Source organism: Gallus gallus, chromosome 2 (assembly GCF_016699485.2).
Source record: "Gallus gallus isolate bGalGal1 chromosome 2, bGalGal1.mat.broiler.GRCg7b, whole genome shotgun sequence".
Lineage (NCBI taxonomy): Eukaryota > Metazoa > Chordata > Aves > Galliformes > Phasianidae > Gallus > Gallus gallus.
The window spans coordinates 65,951,914-65,972,958 of NC_052533.1; the positions used below are offsets into that span (position 1 = coordinate 65,951,914).

Sequence of the window (21,045 nt, forward strand, 5' to 3'; positions counted from 1 at the left end):
GTACATGCAAAGTGCATGTTGGGATACGGGAACAACTGTGTGTTCAAGGTCAGGTTACAAATGTTTGTTCCTAAACCGCTCAACTTGTACTTGCAGTAACAGCCCCATTCATTCAGGTCAGGGTCTGCAACAGGGTCGTATGCTGCTTAACGCAATCCATGAAATTGCAGTGATTTTGCCAGTAGTTGCAAAAGCTGGATCCAGCTGCTGAGTCCAAATCCCAATTTCACATCATATCTTAAAATAGAATGTTTGGTGTGGGAAACACCAAGAGTTGGCCATAGATTTTATATTCTTGCCTTCAGGCTGAAACTCTAGCTTAAAATAAGAGCTAAATTATTTAAGATGCTTTTCCAAAGGGAAGTGATCACTGGTAGTAATTCAAATATGATGACTTGTAATTAAGTATAGTTTTCACATTCATTTGGCTCCGTTCCTGGAAAACTGGGTGGGTGCATACTGTATCTCTCTGTACGCGTTCTTACTGAGGCAGTTGTAGTGCTCAGCTCACACTTGCTCAGATCCTGATTAATAGCTGTTTTTTTTTTCTTGTGGCTTGTGCCCAACTGCATTTGGATGGAAAATTGAGTTGTAAAGCACAAACAGCATTTAAAGACTAATTATTAGTAAAATAAAAGCTTGTTCACAAGCTCTTCTGCTTAAGTGAGATGGAAATTTATCAAAATGTGTTTCTGTTCTTTACAGCTACCCAATCTCTTTAAACAAAGGGAGCGTTGTGGCTTTTTGTTTCTGGTCACCATGTCCTTCAAGATGTTAGATATTACAGTAGATAACATGGTGTATACTGGAGGGAAGAGACAAGTAAGCCCTTGGTGTCCTGAAACTTCCCCTCAGGTCATTTTCAGCATCAGGTTCAAAGCCTGTAGTAGTAGGCTACTTTAAACAAACTGAAATAAATTAAATCTTTGCACATTTGTGGAAAAGTAGAGTTGTCAAAAATTAGGAAGACTTTCTGCAAGCTCCTGTTTCAGAGCATTAGTCAAAGACTACTATGACTACTGTGATTGCTGAAGGACTAACCCTTCAGCATGTCTTTCTTTAAAGCTTTCACAGCAAATCGTATATTGCTTGAATATATTTTTGAATTAATGTGGTTTAAAATTTTTTTAGAATTAGTTTTGATTATAGTAAGTGTACTTTGATTTCCGTAGTAGAATTAAAAGGATTTGATTAGGAAGTTCTGATCTAATTTAAATCTGGCTACAGAAGTGCACGGAGGTGTGATTGGGAGTGAAAGGGTTCCTCATTCCCTAAACATTCTCTCACCCCAGCAGGTCTTACTTTCGCTGGTAGCCTGATTTTAAAATTGGGTAAACATCATACCAAGATGAAAAACAACATAGTCAAACTGGTTTTCTAGGAAGGAAGGCTAGCCCTATATATTGCAGTGCATTGGAGATTAGAAACTAAGTAGCTGGGTGTGTGTGTCAAAAATAAGACAAGATTTCTGTAGACTGTCTGATACTTCTGCAGTGCACTTGTCAGCAGATTAGACCTGAGGTGTTTCAGAAACTGCTCATTGTGTGAGAAGGAGCATCTCTCAGCTCGTCTTTGGAATGCCTGGGCTCCTCCAGTATGGTGAGAGGGGGAAGAGCAACAACAAGAACTTCTTACAACACATTTGACTTTCTAAATTTCTTTGTTCCCTACCTCATTCCTATGGTGTATGACAGTCCTTATATCAGGGAAGACTCTGTGCATAAGTGTTGCTTTGCAGGTAGGCTGACATAATTTCTAAGTCAGGAGTATGGGAATGAGAAAGATCACCCTATATCTGTTCAGGTATGTGTGTTCCCAGTGGAAGAAGGAGAAATAGTGATTCAGGAAGAACAGATATTAAATTTATGGGTTTTTTTTGTTGTTGTTGTTGCTGTTGTTTTTTAATTTCTATGAATAAAAAAAACAAGTAGCATCAGACATAGATGTTATTCCCATTTCTTCTTTTTTAACAGTTTCTTGATGTATAAAAAAAAAAAATTATTTTGCCTATGCTTGAGTGAAATCACAGTCATAGAATCATAGACTCATAGAATGGTTTGGGTTGGAAGGGACATTTAAGATCATCTGCTGTAGGCAGGAACACCTCCCTCTAGACCAGGTTGCTCAAAACCCCATCCAGCCTGGCCTTGAACACCCCTCTGGGGAGGGAGCATCCACAACCTCACTGGGCTACTTGTTCCAGCATCTCACCACCCTCACAGTGAAGAGTTTCTTCCTCATGTGTAGTCTAAATCTACCCTCTTCCAGTTTAAAGCCATTTCTCCTTGTCCTGTCTCTACATTCCCTTATATAACGTCCCTCCCCAGATTTCCTGTCAGGCCCCTTCTGGTACTGGAAGGCCGCTACAAGGTCTTCTGGGAGCCTTCTCTTCTCCAGGCTGAAGAGTCCCTACTCTCTCAGCCTGTCCTCAACAAGGGAGGTTCTTCAGCCCTCTGATCATCTTTGTGGCCCTCTTCTGGGCCCACCAACAGCTCCATGTCCGTCTTGTGTTGGGGGCCCCAGAATTGGATGCAATCAAGGCATGCCATCTCACCATCAGCTTACTTCAGTGTGCTTGATGATTTCAGCAGGTGTTAGCCAGCACTGGAAAGCAGCTGTATCATCTGAGTTTGTCTGCTTTGTAGATGGAGTAGAGACCCAGGTGTTCTCAAGTGCTGGAAATGACTTAGCCATAGCTATAAAAAAAATAATGCAAAGGGTAGTAGGCAAGTCTGTATGGAGCTCATCTCCATTTAGATGCGACTGTAAATAGCAAAAACGTAAGTTCTTCCACAGAAGATCGGACAAGACATGGGCTGAACATGAGGCAGCAGCGTGCCCAGGCCAATGACATCCTGGCTTGTATCAGAAATAGTGTAGCCACGAGGACTAGGGAGGTGGTTGTCCCTTTGTACTCAGCTCTGGTGAGGCTGCACCTCAAGTACTGTGTTCAGTTTTGACCCCTTTGCTACAAGAAAGACACTGAGTGTATCCAGAGAAGGGCAACAAAAGCTGGTGAGGGGTCTGGAGCACCAGTCCTCTGGGGGCAACAAGAGCAGCCGAGGGATTCTTTAGAGTGGAGAAGAGGAGGCTCAGGGGAAACTGTTGCTCTCTGCAACTCCCGGAAAGGAGATTGTAGCAAAATGAAGGTTGATCACGTTTCCCAGGTTACTAGCAATATGATGAGAGGTGATGGCCTTAAGTTGTGCCAGGAGACATTCGGATTGAATATTAGGAGAAATTTCTTTTTAAAAGGAGTGGTGAGGTCTTGGAACAGACTGCCCACGGAGGTGGTGGAGTCACTGTTCCTGGAGATGTTCAACAAAAGGGTATGGACAGCACTGAGGGATGTGGTTTGTGGGTGTGGTGGTGATGGGTTGATGGTTGGACTAGATGATCTTAGTGTTCTTTTCCAGCCTTTATGAATCTATGATTTCACTGTTAGGCAAGGAGGGCTTTGGGGCTGGTTGTTACCATTGTAAAGGGAAGAATAATCCTTATGGTTTGCAAGAGTGGTGATGAACAAGCGAAAAGCAAAAATGTCTGAGATGTATGGGTTTGGCCGTGGGAAGGAAGTGAGTGCCGGGCTGCTTGGAATGCAGCTACTTTGGGTGGAAAAACTGATCTCTGAAGGAGGATGCTTCCCCTTGCTTGCTCTGCAGCTATTCTCAGTGCAGAGACTTCGCACACTGCCTGCTTGTGTAAGCAAGCAGCACTGCTGCAGACAAGTAGGCAAAACACGTATTATGGGTAGTGTCTCCAAAGGAGCCCATTAGGAAGAGAAATATCTTAATTCTTGAATAGCACCAACTTGTGTTCCTTGATTTCCCATGCGGAAGACATCCTCAGTCTGGCTCCTGAGGAAAAAGTTACTATTTTTCAAGCTCTATTTCTTTTGTCTTTTCCCTCTATTTATGAGACTAAGGAGTATCTTCCTCTTTCTAACAGCTAACCCAATTCAAAGGAGACCCTGTGGCCCCTCTCAGAGAGAGACGGTGGCCGCTGAAGCATTTCAAGTGCATGCATTGCCAAGATGGGACTTTGGGACGTGGCACATAGCTGCTAGCTGAAGAAAATGAGAAGGAAGGGAGTTCAGGCTGTGCTTCTTTTGAAGATCGGTTATTAAGCCTCACATCTGTGTCTTTGGATAAGGAGCAGATTTGGCCCACAGTACCAAGTCCATAACACAATAAATTGCTGTGTGGTTGTCTTCTAATACAAGATATGGAAATTTGCTTTGTTGCCAGCATTGTAGATGTACAAAGAAATTATCTTTGGCCTTTCCTTCTTTCATTCCAAAGATGTTAAGCATGTAAGTGTCCTACCATGTTACATTAACTCTAGAACAGAGCTGTCTGTTTGTAGCTCTTACAGCATTTGTTAGCAAATTTTTCACAGGGAATATGCTTCAGGCAGAGAAAACATTTTTTTAGCCATAGTTCTGCATATTCTGGTCCTGTATAGCATGCATTTGGCCATGAGCCTTCATAAGCTTCGGTATATGACTTACTACAGGGATCAGTTTTGATTCAAGCAATAATGTGTGGGGAAAAGGTTCTTTTAGTGTCTTGTGGATGTTTTTTAGATGCTTTAGGGCAAAAATCTCCCAGAAAGATTTCACACATCATTAGTTATCTTAAAGCTTTGTCAAAACCACAGTCACCCATCCCACTTCATCTACGTTTCCTTGGAAATTCAGTGCTTCGTTTGCTTCCTTGCCAAGAAGTGCATTGAGGATCATTTGGTGTGTTACCTGTAGAGAGTGTACCCCCTGTGGCAAATGTCCCTAGGGCTGCACAGCTGTGAGCATGTGGGGGAATAGGGGGCTGCCAGCATTTGGCCTTATTTCACTGCCTGATCTACCTAGTAGTTTCACTTATAATTTTATTTGTATATCTTATTTATTTTTGAAAATCAACCTGTTTTTCTATATTCCCTACAAAAAGAAAATTGAATGAGGGGAAGTTTACTTAAATGGAAGAAATGAATTCGATTTTCCAGCAAAGGGGATAAACTAGTCCTGGTTTGCCAACAGCAACTAGCACTGGTGAGAGTAAGATGTTGACCACGCTTCAAACAATTCTGCAGCTAGCTGTTTCAGCCTTGTTTATATTCAACATGATATTTTAGTTCTGTCAGGTTCAGAATGAAATAACATCTCAAATATTCCCTGTTGCTCTCAATTTTTAACCATCCAAACTTCAGAAAACTTGCTTCAGTTCTTGTAGGGCCCAGACTATGAATCTTCTAATGATATTTTCAATTAGCCAGGTTTTTGGAGAATGATAGCAGTGCATGTTAACTCTGTTAGGATGTCAATTGGTTCTTGAAGAAAATGCATCTTCCCTTTATTCTGAAGCATTACAAATCATTTCCAAAATCCATGTGGCAGTTGTAGTTGCCCTACTTGAGACAAAAGTCAGGAGATGAAGTAGTCTTTCACCCAGGGCACCGGCGTTCTGCCAAGACACAGAAACCCAGATCACATCCTGGTAGAAGAGCATTGCAGATCCCATTCCATGGGGAATTCCCCATCTCCTGTCAGAGCGAGGATTAGTTTTGCTGTTTTCTTGAGCTGAAGTAAAATATTGCTGTGGATTTCTGCAAAGCTGTTCTACCCTATGCCAGATACCGGCAGCTGTTGAGTGAATGTGGAGCAACTTCTGCATATTGTGAGAGGCGGTATGTTTTGTGTTAGGATCCTTTGGTGATCAGAGCTGTGTAGCGTGAATGGGATAAACACCAACTAACTGCACATACTGCAGCCCATAGCCACTGGGTGTTTTAGCACCAGGGAAGTAAGAGCCTGAAACAGACAAGCTTTTTCTCTTTACTGCTTTGGTGCAAGGCGTAATCGAAAGAAACACATCCTTTGAGTTGTCTATACTCTTCTTTGATGAAGTCTTGTCTGTTGTATGTGAGAATGCTTTTTGTAGTACGGGTGTCTATTTGGCTATTTCAAAACGCAGTGTGTTTTAAGTGGAAGCAGCATGGTCAGTCACAGTGTGGAAACACAGCTGAAGAAAGCATCAGAGCTAGGAAAACCTGTTTCATGGACTACGGGTATATTGTGAATGTAAGAATTTCTGCTTGAAATACATTCTCTAGCTGGAAATGTTGGTTTGTTGCTGCTGTGATTGTATTCTTTCAACCTAGTACAAACTGTACTCATCAAGAATGTCCAGAATGATTTTCCCATGGTTATTCTGATGTTGGCCGTTTGTGTCCCGTTATCTGCTGTCCTATTTCTGTCTTAAATAATAAGCTCAAACTTCTTCGTAATGACAATTTCCTAATCTTTCCTGAAATAAATTGTGCCTTCTATGAATGTTTCTAGGAGATCTATGAATAATTGACTACCAAGAAAAGGGAAAATCCTTTTAATAGGCAATTGAATCTGATATGATGTATGAAAATTAATAAGTAAATCTAGAGCTTTGCATTTGCTATAAATATTTTAGTGTAGGTGTACAGTGTTCAGGCATGAAGATGCTCTTAGTAGTACCAATTTCATACATTTTTCTTTGTTTTCTGTACGTCTCTAAATAGCATTAACATTATTTTTCATAATGGTTGAGTTTGGTGTTGATGTGTTGTGATTATGTGTTTGAATACACGGACACTCTGAGATTGTTTCATTATTCATGTTTAGGTGAGGGAGACGATCAAAAATCAAATCCATTTAATTTTACTTTCTTTTTTTCTTCCTTTCTATTTTTCTATCTTTTTTTTTTTTTTTAACTCCTCAACATCTGTTTCCTCTTTGTTATGCTTGTGCAGGCATTTGCTACAATGGAAAAATCTTTGTATCTTTTAGGAAGGGCGTGCAATGATTGTTGAGATGAAAATATTTTACAGCTGTTGCTTTTATGGTTGGTTTTGTATGTAGCTACTGATGAGCCAGTAATAAATCGGTGCAAGCCTTTCATGCCCACGCTTTTCCTTCTTTGCACAGAACTTAGATATTTTTTGCTGCTTGCTCTCCTTTGTGTGATGGACTGCCTAGGGAGTTTTCCTGTTCTGGAGGAGGATTTTGAAATGAAGTTACTACCACGCTTCAGATCTTAATCTCCACCACTGTTTGCAGATGATTCTCCAGCAGCCAGCTGGGTCAATATTAAAACCATGCTGCGCTGCCGAAAACCCCGCAGCCATGTCTGTATCAGCATTTCCAATTTCTCATATCTGGAGTTCAGAAATTGGCTGGAAATCGAGTTCCCTGTGGGGGAGGAAGGGCACCAGTGGCAGTGCTCACCGAGCTTCTCATCCATCTGGCCGTGTTGTGCCCATAGGGCTGAGCCAGCCACGGGTACGGGGGGCTCTTGCAGGAAGAGCAGCCCAGGGAACGGGAGGGAAGCGGTGGTTTGTGTTGGTGCTCATTGCCAAGCTGCGCTGCTTTTGATGAGCTGTGTAGGGCTGGGAACCAATTACATCGTTATCTCGGTATCCATGCTGCAGGCACTTTTTTTTTTCTTAATAAACAATTTGCCTTGTTTAATTTCTGTGCTGCCTGTGTTTGTACTCTCATTTTAGGACCTTGAGTATTGCTTTTTGTCAGCCATAGTTGTAGTAATGAATATATTAATGTGGTTAGGCTTGTACCTGGGTGATCGTTTCTTTTTTTTTTTTTTCCTGTGTGGTTCCCAATCCCTCCCTTGATTTGCATCCTCCCAAATTAAAAATTAGAGCCACAGTACAGTTGCTTTTGCTTTGATCATTGTGGCCGTGCAGAAGGGTTGCTGGAGACAGCAGCATTGTGGTGACAGTGGCATTCTGATAGTAGCCAGCTCAGCAGTTCTAAGGCTTGTACACCCTCAACTTTCCCATCTCTATTTGTTTCCATTTCAAAGGTGGCCTCCTTCTTAGGAGGGTTTACTTTAATCAAATGCACGTGGGTGTTTGGCTGTGTTATTTATAGGTCTGCAGTGCCAGATGCAAAGTGATCTGAGCCACAGCTTCTGAATAGGTTAGAGGAAATTCCAACTCAAGGTGAGGGTTATTCCCACTGTTTAACTCTGTGCAGGCAAAGGGCTGTGTTGTCTGTATTTGGGAGTAAGGCTAACTCATAATAGGTAGTGGAAGTTTTGCAAGTTGTTTGTGTATTTACGGGTGGTGTACTGTCATGCAGTGAATAATGGAATGTAGAATCATAGATCATTTGAGTTGGAAGGGACCCTTCCAGCTAGTTGTACATCTAGCCCAACTTCTCTGCAGTGAACAGCGACACCCACAGCTACATCAGGTCGCTCAGAGTCTCGACCAACCTGACCTTGAGTGTCTCCAGGGACAGGGCATCCACCACATCTCTGGGCAACTGTTTCATTGCCTCACCACCCTCACTGTAAAATACTTTTTCCTTATATCCAACCTCTTTTAGTTTACTATATATGATCTTCAGAGTTATATATGCTATTGTTTGCCTCTGGCTCAGCCTCCCCATATGTAGAATTTAGGTGAGTTTCTTTTTCAGTGGTAGGCATGGCTATGTGTGTGTTGGGAGATGTGAGGTAGACCTTGCATCCTGTCTCCTCTTCTGGTGCTGTCTCTTGCTGGCGTTAGGACACGGTGGCCATCGTTGTCACTCTTTCTGGTGACAACTGTTGGTCAGGCTTTCCTTTCTCAGTGATGGTCTTATCCACTGCCTGCTGTAAGGCAGGAAAGCAAAATTAAATAACCGGTTCATGGCATCCTTCATGTCTTGCTGCTCTGGGCTCAGGGATGCTTGCCTTCTCCCACACAGCTGTACTGCAACACCTATAAGGTTCAGTTTTGGAGAATCTGGGCTGACTTCCAGCTATGCTCTCCAAGGAGCATAGACAGGCAGGGCACACAGACACTGTACATTGGGACTAGGGTGAGCCCTACAGGGTGCAGTGATGTGAGCAGACAACAGGAGCTGCACCAGGGCAGCTGCGGAGCAGAACAAATGCTGTGGCCATGCGTTCAGCTCTTCTCTGTGCAGGAAGAGCTCCTTGCTCTCAGAGCTGGCAGACCCTCAACCACCCACCCCTTGTGTATCTAATGTAGCCAGATGTTTAATTTAGCAGATCCACTTCCTAAGTTTATTTATACTATAAAAATAAAAAATGTGTTGCGGGCAGCTGGGCACTTGACATCAGCTCACATTAAAGCAGAAGAAATTTCAAGATGAGAAGCCTGTGGTGCTGGTTCTTCACTTACAAATATTACCTCTGTACCCAGACTGATGAATGCCTGTTTCTGCATTGAAATGAGATCTGTGTTTCTTTCACAGGCAAATTCTGAACTGTTCAGGCATGGTTGTACACAGATGCAGATATCCCCAGCAAAATAAAAGCTCATTATGACAAATATAATTTTACAGGCTAAAAAAATTAATGGTGTATTTTACTGGCTCGTGAATGTGTAGAGGAGTCATGATGCCAGTGGTTTTTTTGTGAATGCAGCATGTACCCTGAGTGGAGATTTTTCCACTGAAATGTGATTGTAGGGGTTGGGGTTTTTGTTGTTTAAGGACAGTGCAGTACCGTGTAACCCTTTGAAAGCCAATTCCCTTTCAGTCTGTGTCAGGCTGTGCGCTGCAGAGCAGATGTCTGGCACCTCACTCGCCTGGGACTCAGGGTGTTTTGTCATCCAGCACTTACGAGCACCAGGCATTTCCTCTCCTTTGGACGAAGGTAGTTTTATTTAGAAAAGAGCTTGCTTTCATCTATTTTTGCTCTTGGTAGAAATGGAATTCCTTCTTCCAAATGGAACATCTGGTGAAACTGTAAATGTGAGGAAGTGACTGAAGAAGTGGTTCAAGGGAAGTGTTGCATATTGCATGATTTTGCAGAGTGTGTGTTTTATCGTGGTTTAACTATATTGGAAAGTCCCGTAAAATAAGGCAACAGTGGCAATAATAGAAGCTTCTGTTCTTAGAAACCTGAGCTTAAAATTGCTTTGTGAAGAATAGATGGCTGGCAGAGAGGCTAGCAGTGCTGCATAGGATGTCTGCAAGTGTCGTGCAAGCAAGCAAGGTAGTCTAAAAGACTTCTGCTTGCTTTACCTTTCCGTGCAGTCTCATGTGGGAGCTGTCTCAGATTATGGAAACATGGGCAGAGATGAGAGAGCTGTGGCCACCTCTGGCCGTGCTCTCCACATGAAATTTGTGGGCCTTGTGTCTTTAGACATGTCTGCTTTTTCTCATTTTGTCCAACAAGCTCAAAGGTATTGAAGCAAGGTAGGTTGCGGTAGTCTTCATCACATGTAATGTAAGCCATTTAATTTTACCACCACATGTTCTGATCCTCAGATCTCGTGGTTAGAAAGTTCCTTTAATCCCTCCTCCAGACCTCAGGATGGCAAAAAACCCTTCCTTCTGAGACTGCACTTTGAATAATGAAAACTAAAAAGGAAAATAGTAGAACTGTTTTTCTTCCTGTAGTCCATAAATAGCATAGTATGCCTATAGAAGCTTTGTGTTTTGCAACTTTAAATTGTATTTTAGTTTATTGTTTAGGACCTGTCGTTCTGAACAGTTCTGCTCCTTATTTTTATGACTCTTGTGTTACTTCTCCTTGTTTACTTGCTTATTTTTGCCTTTGGCTCAGAATTCAGGACATGTCCCAAGTATAAAGCCCTCTGAGCTTTATCCTTCATTGTGCAAGCTTTGGAGTTCAGCTTAAGAAATACAACTGCTCTATGGAGGCACTCTCCACATGTCTGTCATAGCTGAAGGGTTTACAGCACTTCCAAATGTCTTTAGTTTTTTTTCCTTTAAATTTTGATTAGAAACATCACTCAGCAAGACAGAGCAGCAGCTCACACTTTCTCTGCTTCTGTAAACACACATAAATGGAAGTGAACATTAATTTTAATTTTTCAAAAAAAAAGTCTACACTTCTTTTAAGTAAGAACAGGTCTTATGGATTTAGCTATTTTTTGCAGGCATACAAACCAGATTGCCTTTTAGATATAGCTCGTTAGTGAGTACCTTCACTGAGAAGGCGGTGAGGCACTTGGCCACTGGCAAGGGCCACCCCAGAGAAGCTGTGGATGCTCCATCCCTGGAGGTGTTCAAGGCCAGGTTGGATGGAGCCAGGGGCTGCGTGATCTAGTGCCAAATTTAGTGGTTAGCAGCTCTGTCCATGGTGGGGAGATTGGAACTAGATGAACTTGGAGGTCCCTTCCAACCCAAGCCATTCAATGATCTTGGTAAAATCAGGATGTTAAGTATGGAGTGGTTTTCCTAATTGGACTGTGCAGCTTAAAAGTTGCATTGGAATCTTTTCGCTAGTGGGTCCAAGGCCGCCTCTGGGGAGGTGCTGGTGTCCCACCACTGCCTGGGGCCACTGAGGAGCCCTTGTGGACAGGGAGTGGCAGGGCCATCCAAAAAGCAACCTTTTTTCTCCCATCACTTAATGCTTGTCTCAGGGATGGATCTACCTGTTGAGTTTACCATGTTCCTTTAAGCGGCTGGGTATGGTTGCAGAGCAAAGTTTTGCAGTTTTCAGTCTGAGCTGAAAACTGAGCTCAGCTCTCATACTTTCCCAGTTCTGCCTTTTCTTTCCAATCTCCTTACTGGCAATAAGATCAAAAGGAAAATTTGGAAACTGTGACTTAACTATTCCTCTTGCGTTAAGCAACAGAGTGATTTGTTTGTAGCTTAGTGTGGGAAGATGCATAGAAAACTACAGAACAGGCAACTAGCCCATGAGAAAGGGCTTATGTTAGCTTGGGAACACAAGTAAACTGCCTGTAGCTTCTGCAGGTAGCTGGAAGAAGCTTCTCTGTGAGAAACTACTTTGTAGCTGTCACTAGGTATCCTTGCTTATCCTGATACACGATGCTTATTGTCTCCCACTGCTATGTATATGGCCACGGTACTAAGGAGCGAGTGGACATCTTGCCAGCCACCACCAGTTTGTGCAGGGGGAACCCCAGGGCTGCCCCCAGTAATGAGGACTTGGTGGAAGCTGTACCAGCTGGCCACCCCCAGTAATGTGAGTGCCTTTCTATTAAACTTATGAATGGTAACTTGCCTCCGTGTACTTTCTTGGACATCACTAAACCTTATGCAGAAGTGCTAATGCTTTTGCATTACAGAAGGAAACCTAATATGATGAGCTGAGAACAATTTATCTATAGTTCCATAGTTTTCCCCGTCCTCCCCCCCCACCTTCCCATCTTCTTTCTTCTTCCCTGTCCCCTTCTCTATTGCAACAAAAGGGTGGTAAATGCAGGAGGGTTTCTTCATGTACCTAAAACTGCTCCCTGAGCAGGGGGACATCTAACACCACATGCTGTGCAGTGCAGGCACTGCCTGCAAAGGATGCACCATGTCAAAGTTGTGCTGTTGACTGTGAGCAGTCTGACTTAGCACCATCACAGGCAGTGAAACACAGCTCAGTCGTACCCACTGTGTGAAATGGATAAGTCATGTAAAGTATCGCTTAGGAGTTGATAAGGAGGGGTTAAATATTAACCTCCAAAGGGCAGAGGAGTGCATATATGTATCTTGACAATTCTAATTGCAGTTGTGAGGTGTACGAAGTTTGCTAACACTGTCATCAGAGCAAATGAAATGCACTTCTTCGAAGTGCGGCTGGATTCTTCCCAAGGAGCTTAGTTTCTTTTAAATGTTATGATATTAATTAGTTCAGCAATTCGTTCTGGTTTCGTTTGGAACAAATCAGCAAGTGTTGGCATCTTTTAAACTCCGCTGTGAGGGACAGAGTTGAATGAAAGAGGTTTTTCACTGCTGAGAGCCAGCGTCCTCTGCAGGCTCTTCTTCTGCTAAGGGACATCTCTGTTAATCTCTGTGAAAGGGAGCTATGAAGAAATGTCAGCTTTCTCACTTCCAGTTATTACAACTGAATAGGGAGCAGTGATGTTTTGCCATCTGTTCGGCAGAAATATTCCACTTTTACCACAGTTTTATCAGGTTATATTGGCATTTTCCCCTGCTAGGACCAGTCTGCTTGGATTTAACATACAGTGTTGAACTAACTCGTATATTTTTCGGAGATCCTACCCTTGGAAAACTTCAAATCCAAGCAGATGTTTTTGGATGGACTGTTTTGGTATTCTGTGGGCATACACAGCGAAGCAGTTTATGTGGACCATTTGTAATGCCAATAGCTCTTGTACTGTTCTTCATTCTCAAGTCAGTCACTCTAAAGAGTTCCACTTCCTTGGTTGTCATGTGGGCATTTTCACCCTGTGTTTCTGTCTTGGCCTTCCCCTGATCTATGTCAGTTTTCGTGCTGAGTCTCAGGGCACCATTAAGGCGAAAGTCACCTGCTAGTCTGTACAGCACCTCGTTTGCCAGCAGGTGGGTTCCCTAATGAACATACCCGAAGCTTATTGGTTCCGAATCCCTGAGTTCTTCTTCCACAGTGTTTGCAAGACATCTATGCAAAGTGTTCGGTGTAAATCCTTAAAAACAAGGGCACCCTGGGGACCCAGTGTGTCACAGCCTCTCACAGATGCACTTAGGAAATGCTTTTGGCTGAATTGCCAGCCTGCTTGACAGTTATGTGTATGTGTCTCTATATACAGGTATATGTGTACACATGTTTACAACAGTGTATGCAAGTTTAAGAACCATTCACTCAAATATTTGCTTAGACCTTGTGTGTAAAAACATTTGGGTGATTCGTTATTAGGCTTATACAAGCTAAAGGTACAAAGTGCTTGCTGCCCTGCTGTCTTGGGGAAAAACATTTAATAAACCTCAAACAAGGTATTAGGCTGTTTGTGCTCAGCTTTCTGGAAACTGTCATCTGTCTGAAGGTTGTGAGCTGAGATTTAGAAATAGCTGCTGTTGGAAAATCATTTGCCACTTGGTTAATTAAGAGATGGCCGTGCGCATTGGCAGCTATTGATTTTCTTCTCCTTTTTTAATTTAAGTGACTACGGTATTGTTTAAATTCTCCAACAAATACAGGCACAGAATCCCCTCATTGGAAGCATAAAAAAAAACAGAGATTTTCTGATGCTTCTTGCGCTGTGGTTTTTGTTTCAGCTGCTTTTTTTCATCCCCGTCAAAAAGATGCCAATTGTGATTTAGAACCTGCCAGAAGAAGAGGGGCCAGCTGGCGTGAACAGCAGAGGTGTTAGGTTTGCAAAATAGTCATGTGATCAGCTGCATGCTTCCTTTAGAGCAAGCCAACTTTCTGGAACAAGGAAGAATGCGACAATTCCAGGCTATCTTACTCTGGGGCAAAACTGAAAACAAACACTGTTGTGGTTTTGGAAAGTCTGAGGTGAGGACGGTTATTGGGCTGGCTCATTTCTCTTATGGGGAGAAGTCAGGAAATGCTGAGCCTTGTGTTTTGGCTGGATTTTGGACAAGAGGTGTTGCTACCTTGGCTGGTTGTGTGACTGCACATTGCAGTGCTCATACTGACAGAAATTGGGTATTGAGGCTGGAGGGCGCTTTGCCTGGTGGCATCTGGAACAGTACGCTGCTGCCTGTACACAACATGAGCACATAGTGCGGTTTTGGTGAGAGAGAAACCCATTCAAATTAGATATTTATCTCCTAACTCAGCCTGATAGTGCCAGGTGCGTGTCCTGACCAGGCATGGGGAGTGCCACTGTGTGTGTGATGAGATGTGACTGGGCTGCCAGTCATAGAATCGTAGAATGGCCTGGGTTGAAAAGGACCACAGTGACCATCTAGTTTCAACCCCCCTGCTCTGTGCAGGGTCACCAACCAACAGACCAGGCTGCCCAGAGCCACATCCAGCCTGGCCTTGAATGCCTCCAGGGATGGGGCATCCCTCTGTCACCTCAGGTTACATATTTGCATGTGGCTGGTTGGATAGTTAAACACATTCATTGGATGTAAATGGTGGGATAGTGTGTGTTTAGAAGGAATTGACCTTGAGATGCGTAGAACAGTACTTTTGAAGGAGCATCCATGTCTTTTGCCATGCATTTTAGGATAACTTCTGTCCTGTGCTATGTAGGAGGAAAACAACCCCTCTTATTCGAAGTTTAGTCAGTTACAGCTCTCTTTGCTTGACAACAGATTGAATTTCTCCAGAGAGGAAATTAGATTTTTCCTTTTCTTTCTCTCCATCTCTGTCGTTTGTTTACATGAATTGGCTGATTGCGGTGTGTGCGATAACCTTTCCTTCCACATGCCGCTTTATTTGCCGTTCCTTAATAAACTGTGTTTACACACAGTACTTCCTTAGCTGCTTCTGGTGACAACCAAAAGAATCAAGAAAAAGCACTGTGTCTAAACTGAGCCAGGAGGGCAGGCAGGCTTAACCTGTGCTGAATTAGAAGCACGCTGATTGAGGCAAGGAGAGGATTGAGCTCCTGAGTAGGGCGTGCGGCGCTTACAAGTTTGAGTCTGTAACTGCCTGGAAATTTGGATATATATGCAGGTATTTGCTGGGTTTTACTTGTGTATTTATTTTTCCCTCGGCTACCAGCTGCAAACTTAAAGGCTTGCTTGGGAGTTATTAATAGCTTCTGCTGTAATAGTATCTGGTAGTCTAGCCATGGGCTGGCATGGGGGCTACGTTCCTCTAGGAAAATCCAGCAGAAGGATGTGCTCCCAGCTGAGGGCAAATCCCACAGAGAGTCTTGAAGGAAGAGGCCTCTGGGGTTTGAGAAAGCTTGGTGGAAATTGGGAAATACAGAGCAGTAGAATGGGGTCACCTCTCAGCAGTCCCCAGGATCACTAGGTGCTGGAGGGTGCCGCGCACGGGGAGCTGTATAATGCTACTGACACTAATGATTTCAGGTGCCCTGCATTTTACACCTCATACTCCGTTGCCTGAGCTTTCCTCTGCTCAGCTTGTAATGAGGCCTTGGTTGCAGAACTGGCTGTTCTCCTCCCTTTTGGGGTAAGGGTTGCATCTTGAGAGCCCTCAGAGTGAGGGAACTAAGATTTTGGGCAGATAGTAATATGGTGAAAACTGCCAAAAGCTGATTTTCTTTTTCTGCAGCATTTTTTAAAATCTAATATGAAACTGAAAATGAATCTGTAGTCAGACCATCTCCTGAAGGATCTTTTTTCCAGTGGGAATGCTGTTGCCCAGGCTTCAGGTGTTTTTCCCTGGCCATTTTCTCCAAGGGATTATCCTATATAATTACAGCCTTGGCAGCTCATAGACTGAAACTGGGAGGGGAGAGAAAACTGCAAAGGTGCAGAAAGCAGTTAGCTTGTGGTTTGTAATGTACCTAGCTATGGACTGCACTGAGAGAATTGCTTTGTGCTTTGGGACCAGAGACGGGTGAGTGAATGCTAAAGAGTTCTTCAGGTGGTGTGACTTAACCTCTTTTCCCTCTTGATGTATTATTTGCAAATGACTTACTACTTCTTTTTGTTTTTTTCTTTTTAAAATGAAAGCCTTTGCTATTCATCCTTGTGCAAATGTCAGCCTTTGAGAACAAATGAGGGTCTTTCTGAAATCTGAAGCAAGAGGTCTATTACGAGTGCACAAGGCAAAGACCAAGTGGGAAAGGCTGACTATGGCCCTTAGTCCCTTCCCAGCCCTCTCAGCAGGTTTGGGGCCATGCCTTGTGGCTGCATGAGCTGATGTCAGCCCAGTGTTAATGTAGTCCTTCCTCCATGGTTACCGGTCTGCGCGTTCATCTCCTCTGCAAAGTCTCCCATGAGCTCCCTCCTCTCACCTGAACCATGACCTGAGCTCCTAACCCCCAGCCTTGTAAACCTTGCCGGCCATGCATGTGGTGCAGTGCTGCTCTTATACTTTAAATCTGAGCCTTTTTGGTGAGCTGTTTGGATGGCAATTAATTTTGGTGTGGAACAGTCTAGAGCCCTGTTGCCTTTAGCCAGCTGTATCTAGGTTTTCAAAAATGATTTTAAAAAAGAAGTGAAAGCTTTTGGGACTAATGGCTCTGAACACATGCTTTGAGGACAAATGCAAGCCTGAGATGTGCCATACTTCATCTACTTATGGTGTCACGCTGGGAACATTTTCTTCTCTGTTCCAGAAGCATTTCCAGCCACACTGGTTTTCAGATTAAAAGACATAAGCAGCATGCATTGGTCCCTTGAGGTTCTTGAGGGGAAAAGCCTATTGACAGGTGAGGGAGGTGATTTTCCCTCTCTACTCCACACTCGTGAGGCCCACCTGAGTTCTAGGGCCACCAGCACAGGAAAGATGTGGAGCTGTTGGAACAGATCCAGAAGTAGGCCACAAGGATGGTCAGAGGGCTGGAGCGCCTCTCCAGTGAAGATAGGCTGAGGGAGCTGGGCTTGTTCGGCCTGGAGAAGAAAGGGCTCCAGGGGGACCTCATTGTCTTCTAGTACCTAAAGGAATCTTAAAAACAGAAGGGATTTAGGCTTTTTACATGGTAGTGATAGGACAAGGGGGAACAGTTTTAAACTAAAAGAGAGGAGATTTAGGTTAGGTACTAGGAGGAAATTCTTTACGCAGAAGGTAGTGAGGCGCTGGCACAGCTGCCCAGAGAAGCTGTGGTGCCCCATCCCTGGAGGCGCTCAAGGCCAGGTTGGATGGGGCTCTGGGCAGTCTGAGCTGGTGGGGGGCTGCCCTGCCCATGGCAGGGGATTCAGAACATATCAATCTTTAATATCCCTTCCTGTGTAATACCCTTCTATCCATGCTGTGCTGGAGGGCAAAGGAAGAAGGCCAGTGTGTGAATCAGCAGTGGAATTCTGAGTGCTCTGAAATCTGTCCTCTTGTCCTCGTAGTTAGTAAGCCAAAAAATGTTCACTTGAATGTCCTTTTCTTGAGCTTGTTCTTTGTCACCGAGAGCAGCCAGCATTGGTGCTGTGATTCTTATTCCCTTGGCTAGTATTTGAAAAAATTCCCATGAAGTTTCTAAATAATACAGTGAGAGACCTCTACAGAAGAACAAAGTGACTTGATTTTTTTTCCCCAGTGTCTCTGGATGGGTTTATTTTGCACAGTCACGCTCGTTCTCTCATGAATTTCTTTCATGCACAATTTTGCATCCCCGTGCTCACAGCTACCAGGACGTGTTATGTCTATGTGGTCTGTGTAGCACAGAGGACATGAGACAGTGGCTGCTGAGCCCCTCATCACATCCCTGAGGCTGTTCTTGACAGACAGCAACAACCCAGTTTGGGTCTTTCATACTCTTGAGGGCTTTGATGTTGTTTATATTTTTTTGCTTCATTGTTCTCTCTCATCCCTCATAACTCTCAAACGGACTTAATGAATTTAATTTCTCTGTTCTTTTTTCCCTCTTGGTCAGGGTAATTTATGACCATGTTCATGTTCTTCACATTTTTTTGATACCTTTAGGTTTGTCCTTTCTCCTTTCACTTGGGTGAAGTCGCAGAAGGGCCGCGAATGACATGGTGGACTTGTGCCAGTCCCATGCTTTGCCTACTCCTGGTGCCTGTTCATTTGCTCCTCTCACACACTGTCACTGTGGTTTTGTTCATCACCAGTCGTAACGCTTGTCTTGCAGGTTACTGCGTGAGGCTGACTATAGCAATTTGTCTGGCCCTGGTGCTGTTCCCTCAGTGCCTGGGGACATCTCTATGCATCCTGCGTGGTTAGCCGTGGGGTTACACTGAGTGCAGCACGCAGCCACCAGAAATGGTTGATGCCCCTGTCAGAGGGACATGGTTCACACTGTCTCTTTGTGTGGCAGGTCTGCAGACTGTAAGGCTAGTGTTCATTGATTTGCTCATCTCCTTAGTGGAATGGCACACAGATAGTGTTCCAAAGCAGAGTTCTGCCTTTTACTTCTTCATCTCCTATCAGGGCCTGGGCTGTGCACTGAAGCTCATGGTGTGTGTGGTGTGTTTCTCATGTTCATGGCACACGCAGAGCCCACACACACATCTCATGTGTGGTGAGACAGTTGCCTTTGGGAGCAGAACTACGGGACAAATAAGCAAAATCTTTTTAGTGCTTCTCTCCTTGCCCACACAGTGTTTTCCAAGAACAAATGGATGTATCCAGGAGTTTATGATACTGGTGGTCATTTTTGTGGTTGGTTTGTATGTTAAGGGTTTGCTTGACTCTACACTCAGCAAGATATTTGAGGTGAAAACCTTTTTGCTGAAGGGGAGAGCTGAAGTTTTCTCACTGGATTTGCCAGAGCACTGATCTCTGTCTTGCAGTGATTTCACATGAGTTGGTAATGTCTCTTGTGAACTGGGTGAGCACATCGTGGCACTGGTGAGAGCATCAGGAAGCCCTTGCTAGTCCTGCATAAAGGTGCTGCAGTGGCTTTACTGACAGGGCTGGAAAAAGCCTGACTGCTAAATGCTTGCTAAAAACAGCAGCACTGAATATTTTATTGTATCAAATCGAAGGCAGAGGTTGTGGAAAGTCAGTAGACTGTCCTGATATGTAGAACATTTCAACAGAGATGCGATATTTCATTTAAGCAGGGCACTTGCTGATGACGCTTGAAGGTCATGCTCACCCAACTACTGCAAGGACTTTTTTTCCCCTATCCAACTGTTCCAGAGGAAAAGGCAAAAAAGGCCTGTGATTATCCAGAAAAGAAAACAGATGCCAGACTACCCCTGAAGTGATTTCCATCCTATACGATGACTTGACTGCTACACGTGGAGTTACACGCATTATGCTCCAGTGCTCCAGAGAGCATAACTTCCTTATTTTGATGCCTCTTCCTGACGTCATGAAGAAGTTGTTCTTGTCTCAGTGAATTTTTGTTATCTCGTACTAACCTGAGCAATGTGATTGAAATGCCAAAGTCTCACCTATCTAATGCTGACTTCCTGTTTCTATAGCAACAGAAGTCATCCTTGCACTTAGTGGAGGCATACTGGAGCATGAGTAACTGCGACTTCAGGGCGTAGGAAAACAAACAGAAACACTTGTACTTGAAGATGGGGAAAATAAAACACAAGTGACCTCTTTGCACAATTAAAAAAATAGCTGAGGCTTGAAATACTTCATTAGTAAGATCGAAGCCGTATTAATGTCATAAGAAGTCCTATGTTTTAATCTCATTTCCCTAATTAAAATGTAAAAGCCCTTTATAGCAAGTGAGAGTCTTAGAGGGTTTTTTCTCCCCCTTCATTTCCCAAAGCTGTTGTGTTTCTGGCTAAACTAATGAAAATTTGGGCTGCGTCACAACAGATGCATTTCCCTTTCGTGCTGGCAAAAAAAGCATCAGTGTTTTTTGCCACTGGCCGAAAGAAAAGGAAACAAACAGCATGTGGTGCCTAATCCTATATTTGATCTGCGGGTGGCCAGTTCCTGGTCAGTGGGTTTAGATCTGTGTTACAGCGATAAGTGCTGAGCAAGCTACAGATGAGAGTGAATGAATGAGCAGCTGTCTCCTCTTCCTATTGTCTTATGGCTTTTCAATTACTGTTTTAACAACCATTAAATCATAATATAAAATAACTATAGGACACATCCCAAGGAAAAACACCAGCACTGACAGCAACACATCATGAGTGTTTACGAGCTTGTGTTTCTGTATCAGCATACTGATAAGTACTGCACAACAGTCGTGGCAGGTTTATTGTACTTGGTTATTAATCTGTGGAAGTGAATGTAGGCAAGCGAGAAATATGAAATAGGGGGTTCTCTTGTATTCCTGCTGGCAAAAGCATTATTTATGTTTATTCTTGGATATATTTGAAAAAGGCATTCCAATTTTAATGCTGTTTCTTCTGGGTATTAAAAAAGAAAAAGAAAAAAACGCCTTTCTGATAAATTCATCTTATTTTCTCAAGAATAAAGGTAGGCAGAGTTCAGGATTTAAGGAAGCTTTTAATCTAGTGGCATCACTTGTCACAGGGCAGCTGCAACAACCGGTGCTAGCAGTGATGGTGGTCATTTGCCCTACAACAAAAGGAAGGGTGGGAGGCGGAATAAGGCAGATATAAGGCTGTCTTGTTCAAAAGATGATCAAGACTAGTTATTATGAAAACAAAAACCAAACCCAAAAACAATCCACTCAGCAAAATCTGGCTTGAAACCAGCTGAGTTGCAGCATGTTTAGCAGTGAGAAGCTAGCATCCCATAGGAGCTGGGATCCTACTGAGAACTGTGCTCTTCTGCCTCCAGTGGTCTGACTGGGAAGGTGTCTGATATCTTTGAGAATTGTAGAAAG

At 43.5% G+C, this 21,045-nt stretch overlaps 1 protein-coding gene across 5 annotated transcripts in view; it reads left to right on the forward strand.

Annotated features, from left to right (window-relative positions):
• SLC22A23 (solute carrier family 22 member 23) overlaps positions 1–21,045 on the forward strand; it is a 99,225-nt gene that overhangs the window by 48,636 nt on the left and 29,544 nt on the right. The gene's annotated exons all lie outside the window — the stretch shown is intronic.